This window comes from Lutra lutra, chromosome 16, assembly GCF_902655055.1.
Source record: "Lutra lutra chromosome 16, mLutLut1.2, whole genome shotgun sequence".
Classification (NCBI taxonomy): Eukaryota; Metazoa; Chordata; class Mammalia; order Carnivora; family Mustelidae; genus Lutra; species Lutra lutra.
In genome coordinates, this window is record NC_062293.1 from 10,076,847 (window position 1) to 10,085,113 (window position 8,267).

The 8,267-nt window shown below is 40.8% G+C and overlaps 1 long non-coding RNA gene across 1 annotated transcript; it reads right to left on the minus strand.

The window, feature by feature from the left end:
* Positions 1-349: 349 nt before the first annotated feature.
* On the minus strand, positions 350-1,603 carry LOC125086940 (uncharacterized). Its single transcript, XR_007123314.1, has 3 exons — positions 1,550-1,603; positions 1,330-1,432; positions 350-649 (listed from the first exon to the last, which is right to left on the minus strand). It is a non-coding gene; the product is annotated as an uncharacterized LOC125086940 (long non-coding RNA).
* Positions 1,604-8,267: the final 6,664 nt, after the last annotated feature.

Genomic DNA, 8,267 nt, shown 5'->3' on the forward strand with positions numbered 1-8,267 from the left:
AAAATGAACAGTGATCCTGATGGCACGGATAAGTTTTCTTCTCATTGTGAAATCTATATAGGTCAATACTGGAGTCTCAAATATTTTCTGAACTCATTCAATGACTACAAGTTACCATATGCCTTAGTCATCAGAAGCAAGAAAAGTTGTTGGTTTGGAACACACTCACTTTCAGTACATGAAAGTTCTTTCTCTTCTACATCCTCCCAATACTTGTTGTTTCTTATCTTCTTGATTCTAGCAATTCTAACAGGTATGAGGTGATATCTCATTGTGGTTTTGATTTACATTTCCCTCATGAATTCTGATGAGCATTTTTTTCATGTGTCTGTTGGCCACTTACATGCATTCATACAAATCTCACACCAATACCCTCACACATGAGTACAAACACTCATGCATAATCACACACACACAGTCACACATGATCACATACATTCATTTAGCCATATATATTGATTATCCAAGATTTACTAGAAAAACTGAATCTATGGTCATGTCTAGCATGAATAGAAAATGGTTTGGTGTCCTTTTTCATCTGAGTTAATATCACCCTTGGCCTTAGCTTTGTACTTGACAGCTTCACCTGATTCTCCCTAGAAGTTGTTTTCCTTTTTTATTATCCGTGATTTTGTAAAATTTTCAAGTCCTGTGGAATAAGAGAGAGAATGAATGAAGACCAAGAGTGAAAACAAAGCTTTAACACACATGGTTGGTCAGAAGCCACTTAACTCTTAGTGTCCTGGAGAGACCCCTTCACTGGGAGTCACAGGTAGCACACACAGCACCATCACTCTTCCCTAATTTAAAGGTAAGGTTTCCCATTTCCAGAATTTTCCCCTTCTAACTGCGTACTTGTTTGGAGAATCCCTTCCTTTGTTCAACAAACTGCCCTTCAAATTGGTTATAGCCTATAGAACAAAAGTATAAAATATGTCCTTGCAGATATGATATAGTGAAACATCTTAAATTGGGGGAAAACACTAAGTTTAAAGAGAAATATGCCTGTCAGGACCTGAGCAGCCCAGATCCAATGGCTTACTTGCCTCTGAATGCGCTGCGACTACACCTGGTTAAGACTTAACCATCTGACCCTCTCTCCAGGGAGCAGCCTAAGATGACAGGACCCACCCACGCCTGCTTCTTGGCACTGATGTTGTACCTTAACAGACCTGCCCTTGGAATCACTATTCCTCTGTTAATAAGACAAATCAAGATCCAGCTTACATGGGGAATAATGTCTACACTCCTTTCCACTACCAGCATAGGCCTATCTGCCTTAAAGAGGCCAGGAGAAGAAACCCCACTCCTTCTGCACTCAGGGCACACCTCTTTTCCTGGGCCAGTAGAAAAAAGGGAAGCAGCATTAATCCTTTCTTCTGTAGTAGGAGTCTGCCGTCCATTCATGTAGAATAAAAGAAACCTAATTGATCTACTTTTGGAATGGTGGGGGAGATTAAAACAAACAAACAAACAAACAAAAAAAGCCATTAGTCTTTGATCCAATTAGTACATCCAATAACTACCTAAGCACACTGCATCAGCTTACCCGGACATTCTAGTTTGTTGTTTCCAAGAAGAGTGATCCTCTAGTTAAGCTCTCTTAAGTTCCTTCCAGGTCTATTTAAGAATCTGTAATTTTATCCCAGTATCCTGCTTTTAAGCCAGGACTTTAGCTCATGGGATAAAGACAAAAATACTTTCTGTAGACAGCATGCCATGGGCAACCCTCATGTCAGGAAAGACAGGGTATCTTCCCTTTCGAAGCAAAGGGTCATTTGCTAATGTCTCCATATACATTCACTGTGGGAGGGATTTGAAATAAACGTTGGGAGTGGCTCCCTGATTCTGCTTTCTTCTGGGTGAGAGTCTGAACTCTTAGAGTTTTGTCCATTCTCTTTTCGGACATGGCCTGAGCACAGATCTGCATATAACCAAATAAATAAAGTGATGTCCTCCGGAGAGTTCTTCTATCTCTGTGACTTCTTTTTTTCTGATATTGCTTTATTTTTCCCCCTTACCATGAAGAAAACATTGTCACTATTTCACTTAAATATAATTGCTATAAAGGAAGACCGTGCCTCTGCATGATGTGCTCTGAGAATAGGCATCAGGGTCTGTTTGACCGATCTTTTTTTATTTTTTAAAGGTTTTATTTATTTCTTTGAGAGAGAGAGCGAGCATGCATAAGTGGGGGAAGGGGCAGAGGGAGAGAGAGAATCTTAAGTAGACTCTGATGGGTGCAGAGCCCAATGCAGGACTCAGCCTCAGGACCCTGATTAGGTTCATGACCTAAACTGAAATCAAGAGTCAGCCATTTAACAAACTGAGCCAGGCAGGCACCCCTGTTTGACAACTATTTTAAATATTTCAATTTAGGGGGAGGGAGTCCAAGATGTGCCTCTTATTGATGGGTACCCAGAATAGAGGACAATAGAGATGATTCTTCACAAATGAGCAACGAGCATACCTATTAATGGACACTCAGAAAGCACTGACTGAGCCGTAGGCGGGTTAAAAATAGGAAGATTGCTCAGGGCTGGGGTTATTCTTGTAGTAAAAGGGCAGCAGCTCCACTCTTGCCGCTGGAAGGAGACTAAAAACAAGGTGGGTTGCTTTACCCAAGGTCCTTCATTAAGGGCTATCCCCTCTTCTTTACCAACACCCCCCTTCCTTTTGCTTATGTGAGACAACGCCTAAGGGTGCAGATAGGATAGGAGACTCAGGAAGAATTATGAAAACAAGACTTTATAAAAACAATGTTTGCTCAATGGCTGGTGATGTTTTTCCAAGGTTAACAGGTCTTTTCACACATATTAGAACACGTTCCACATTCTAAAAGGCTGCAGATTTTTTTTTAAGATTTTATTTATGTATTTGGCAGGCAGAGATCGCAAGTAGGCAGAGAGGCAGGCAGAGAGAGAGAGGAGGAAGCAAGCTCCCCGCTGAGCAGAGAGCCCGATGCGGGGCTTGATCCCAGGACCCTGGGATCATGACCTGAGCCAAAGGCAGAGGCTTAACCCACTGAGCCACCCAGGCGCCCCAAGGCTGCAGATTTCGAGCATGAGAGTGGTACTGCCTTTATAAGGCTGTTGCATCTCATGTCAGCCCATACTTGTCTCTTGCTCCATCTACTAACTGGCCAGCAGAGTGGAGCATACTGGAAGAAAACATGGCTGAGAATCCAAATTCTGGGGCATAAGAAGTACAGCCCGTCCATGTGACCTGCTTATAGGTGTGCCTACAACTTCATTCCCAACCCCGCCTTAATCCTTAAGGGAACTAGAAGAATGCTCTGTACCTCTGGGACCAAATACAGTAAAATGGGAATCAGTCAATCTCCATCCTGGCAACCTGACCATAGTGACAAAGATTTTACGTGAAATTTGTTGTTTCCCTCCAGTTTCAAGAATGATAAAATAAAGTGGTGAGTCCATTCCTTTTTAGAGCACAAGACCCCACAGGTGTCTTCTACAGGGCACCATGGACTCCATCGTTCTCCCCTTACATCCTTGAATCTCCCAGCACCCAGCACCTCTTATTTTATTTTATTTTATTTTATTTCATTTATTTGACAGAGAGAGACACACAGCGAGAGAGGGAACACAAGCAGGGGGAGTGGGAGAAGGAGAAGCAGGATTCCTGCCCAGCAGGGAGCCCAATGTCGGAGCCCAAACCCCTGTGGCTGCTTTTCTGCTGCATCAGTGGACATGCATAGCAGCGACAAGTACCAAATAGCCCACAATGCCTAAATATTTACTGTCTCACCTTTTAAAGAACAGGAGTGCCAGGGACTGATCTGCAGTTTCACCTTTATATAATCATCTAAGTTTGATGTGTCTCAAAAACAAGGGAGTCCAGAACCTGCAGGATTCATGGAATTTAAAGCCATGATTTGCTTCAAATGCAAGATTCTTTTGTATTTCTCAGATATCCCCAGAGAAAAGCTGAGCTTTGCCTTTGGAAATTGGAACAATTGGTATTGTTCCAGAGGAGATTAGGAGTTAAGGACATCTATTACCATCTTCAGATGACTAAGAGTCAGGTAGAAAACAGATAATATGTATACTCTGAAGTCAGAATGTGTTTGCTTTGTAAAATCTGAGAGACGTCTTCCTCAGTTGAAGGCACTAAAGATGGGGACATGCATATCTCTCCTTATAGTACATTCATCTGCTTGAAAAAGTTGTACTTAAAATCATTTTTAGTGAGTTGAATCACTTGTATACAGGGAAGAATCTATGTATTTAGTTTCCCTCTTTTTTCTTTTTTAAGATTTACTTATTTATTTGTGGAAGAGAGAGAGACAGAGACAGAGAGAGCATGGGGAGGAGGGGCAGAGGGAGGGAGAAATTCAACCAGACTCCACACAGAGCACAGAGCTCAATGTGGGGCTTGATGTCATGACCTTGAGATCATGACATGAGCCAAAACCAAGAGTCAGGTGCTTAACAGACTGCACCACCCAGGCTCCCCTCCCTCTTTTTTATATTATACACGGTATTAGTTATTTAATGTTACACTGCAATTCATCACCAACTTAGCAACTTCAAACAACACACATTTATTATGTCACTGTTTCTCTGAATCAGGAGTTCCTGAAGAGCTTAGTTGGGTTTTCTGCTTCAGGATCTCAGAAGTTGCGATGAAAGTGCTGGGCAAGGCTGAAGTCTTATCTCAATGTTTAGCTGGGGAAGGATCAATCTTCTTCCATGCACATGATATTGCTGGCAGAATTAAGTTCCTTGGGGCCTGTTAGACTGGGGCCTTGGTTCTTGTAGACCAGCAGTCAGAAGCTACAATCACTTCTTTCTTCTATGGTCCTTTGCATAGAGAAGCTTACAGCTTAGCAGTCTGCTTTATCAGAGTTACAAGTGGGGAGAGTCTCCCAACAAGACAGGTTATCATCTCCTATAATGTAATTAGGGAGGTGACCTTCCATCACCCTTTCCAAGTTCTGTTAGTTAATGCAGTCACAGTTTTTGCCCATATTTCAAGGGAAAGGAATACACCAGGGTACAGATCCCAGGAGTTGCAGTAACTGGGGGCCATTTCAACCACCGTCCTAAACATACAATCACATTCTTCTTGCTTCTGCAGACTGACTGGGAATGTCCTCATGGAGAGATAAGCAAATGTGAGACTTATAAAAGAAGGCCCAAAGGAACCTATTGATTTTCATGTCCTCTTTGTTCGATAAAAATGTTTTCAATTTTTAATGATTAAAAAAAAAAAAACCCACAACTTTTCTTATAGTGTTAAAGTTTGCCTAGCTGACCTGAATTTGTCCTCCTTACTTTTCCCATCTCACCACTGTGGATCTGTCCATCTCAGCACTTCACTGATGGACAAACACCAGCTGCACGACACACCTGGCTCTCTCACCATATTCTGAATTCTTAAGGTCAGAGACGTGGGCTTGATCATTGCAACCTTACCTGGCACAAAATACTCTCTGTAAAGTTTCCTGAATGTGTAAATGAATGAACAGATAAATTGCTCAAACTCTACATGTCATTTCCCCTTCCATTCAACCCTTACAATAACCTAGTAGGATACAGATAGTAATTCCTTTATGTATTTATTTTATATATTCTTCGTATAAATTGAAATGTATATATTTTTCCAAATACTGCATACTTAAAATGTAGAGCTTACATAGGTTTCTCAAGGCCAGAATTCAAAACCACTGTTTTTGGTTTAAGTTCCTTATTTTTTCCTCCTAGAGCTGCAACCTGATTTTTGAACTTGTCTTTGAAATGTTGACCAACTGACCTTGATTCTAAGGGCAATGCATGTCAAAGCACATGTTCTCCCTCTAAAGTGTGGTATAAAGAAGTAGGCAGGGCCACACGGCATCTGGCCAAAAAGTTCTTTGATGGAGGTGGGGGGTGGGAAGGGTGGAAGCACTTATGTTTTTTTTTAGTCAGAATCCAGAATGTTCTGAAATGTACTAAAAATAAATTTATTTAGGCAGCCCCTTTGCTAGGATAAAGAATGCTGAGTTTTTAAAGAACTTGGGGGAGAATGTTTTGGTGAACTTGTATACCGTACCATAAATATTTTTACTAAAATTATAGAATTGTCTGTTTCCTTTCAAATTGCATCAGGACCCAGGCAAGAGCAATGAGTTTTTAATGTGGAAATTTCGTGCACATGTTTCAGCTTCTTCCTTTTCTTCTTCAACTTTGCCAAGCCTCATTTTCTGTTTAGTAAAGATTGATTTATTAGTGCTTTTTTGGCCTACCTGATGTGTTATGCAACTTCTCAGCAAATTCAGGGACACAACCATTAGTTTGCAAACTTGTTTGGTTATAACCAAAAAGAGGTTTATTAGATTCAGTCTGATTTATTTGCTATGCTGAATTATTTTTGCTTAGTCCAAAGCCTGAAACATGATCTTCTCTTTGCCTTCATTTTTTTTCTTTGAAATTAAAAGAGAGAGGGAGAGAGAGAAGAAAAGAAAAAAAATAAATAATGAGACACAGTGAAACATGTTTTGTTCCTCGGGGTGCAGAATAAAGTTCTCTGATCTGCTGTTGTTTGGAAACTATACAATGATAGAAATTGTTGCTTTGGATGGCCCAAGAAAGGAAGATCTTGAAGCTTGATTTGTTTTCTCTCCCAATAAAATATCAGTAAGGCAGGAAAGAGGACGCCACAGGATCATCTGCAAAAGTGAATACGCTCCTTTTGATGACCATAAATGGCAGAGGAAGGTGTTGAGAGGCGTTGCTGCTTACAAGGTGCAGTGACAAGGTGACAAGGGTCACTGTGCCTGGTTGCCACCCTGTGGTTTACCCTCTTGTGGAGAGACTTCAGATGTGGTTTCAATCCCATTGAATGTAACTGACATAAATGCGTGTTGAGTGAACATCCCAGTCATGTATCCAGCTTCTCCTTCTCTCCAGGCATTGCCAAGAAGAGACTCCAGTTCTCTACAGAATGAGTTTTCTCCAAGTTCTCATCAAACATAATTTCCACTTGTTTTTGAACTGATAAATCCTGAAAGGAGCATGTGCTGTTCACTTTGGTTTCCTGAGATGACTGTTCAGCTGCACATGTCTTCTGCATCTGTACAACTCAAGCTGTATTTATAATCCAATGTATCATCTCATGTTCAATAGCACATGTTGAGTGAGTCAGGAACCTCCTCATGTCGTTGGGGAAGAAAGAATTTTGTTTGTTGATCCATGAAAATGGGGAAGGCCCCTTAAGGACAGCTGTTATAGGCTGAATTGTGCTCCCCACTCCCAACCCCAATTCATATGATGAAGTTCTACCCTCAATATGTCTGAATGTAACTGTATATGGGTACAGGGTCTTTAAAGAAATAAGACCATTGGGATGAGCACTCATCAAATACCGCTGCTATCCTTATAAGAAGAAGGGGTTAGGACACAGAAAACACAGACCAAGGAAGGACCACGTGAGGACACAGAGGGAAGGTGGTCATCTACAAGCCAATGAGACAGGCCTTGGAGGAAAGCAACCCTCCAACATCTTGATCTCAGACTTCCAACCTCTAGAACTGTGGGAAATGAATTTCTGTTCTTTAAGCCACCAAGTCTATAGTAATTTGTTATGGAAACACTAGCAAACTAAAAAATACAGGGAGTGAATCTTCTAGTGAAGTTGCCTTCTTCAGGCAAAATGACTCTTTCTGGGTGGAATTCAAGGTAGACCTCATTTAGATGTAGCATGTGGCTTCATTTCCCTATAGAATGGCTTATTTGTGTGAGTGACTTGAATGTTAACTCACATGGCCGCTCTTGACTCTCTTGTTTATCCTGGCATCAGGACTGTGTATTGACTCCTCTTTGGGTGTAAGAAAGCATTCACAAAAGGTTTAGAGGACAATTTTCTTTGAAGAGATTATACTGATGAAGATAAGAACAAGTTGGGTGTAAAAGAACCAATGTGTGAGTACCTACATGGATAAGCTTAAATCACATTACCTAAAGCCCTTTCTCTTAAATGAAGATGATTACTTGATAGAGTAGAAAAAGCATTAAACCGGATAAACAATATCTGGGAAATCTCTTCAAGATTATGAAGATTATGAAGTGCTACACATCAGTGCAATCTGATCTTTAGAATAACCTTGGGACATAATGGGGTTGCTATCATCATGGCCATTTTTCATCTAACAAGAGAAAGACTCAAAGAGTTTAAGAGATTGGTAAATAAAATATTTGAACCCCAAATTCAGGTATTCTAATTTAAAAATTCTTTGTTTTCTATCACTCTACACTGGCCCTGGAGAG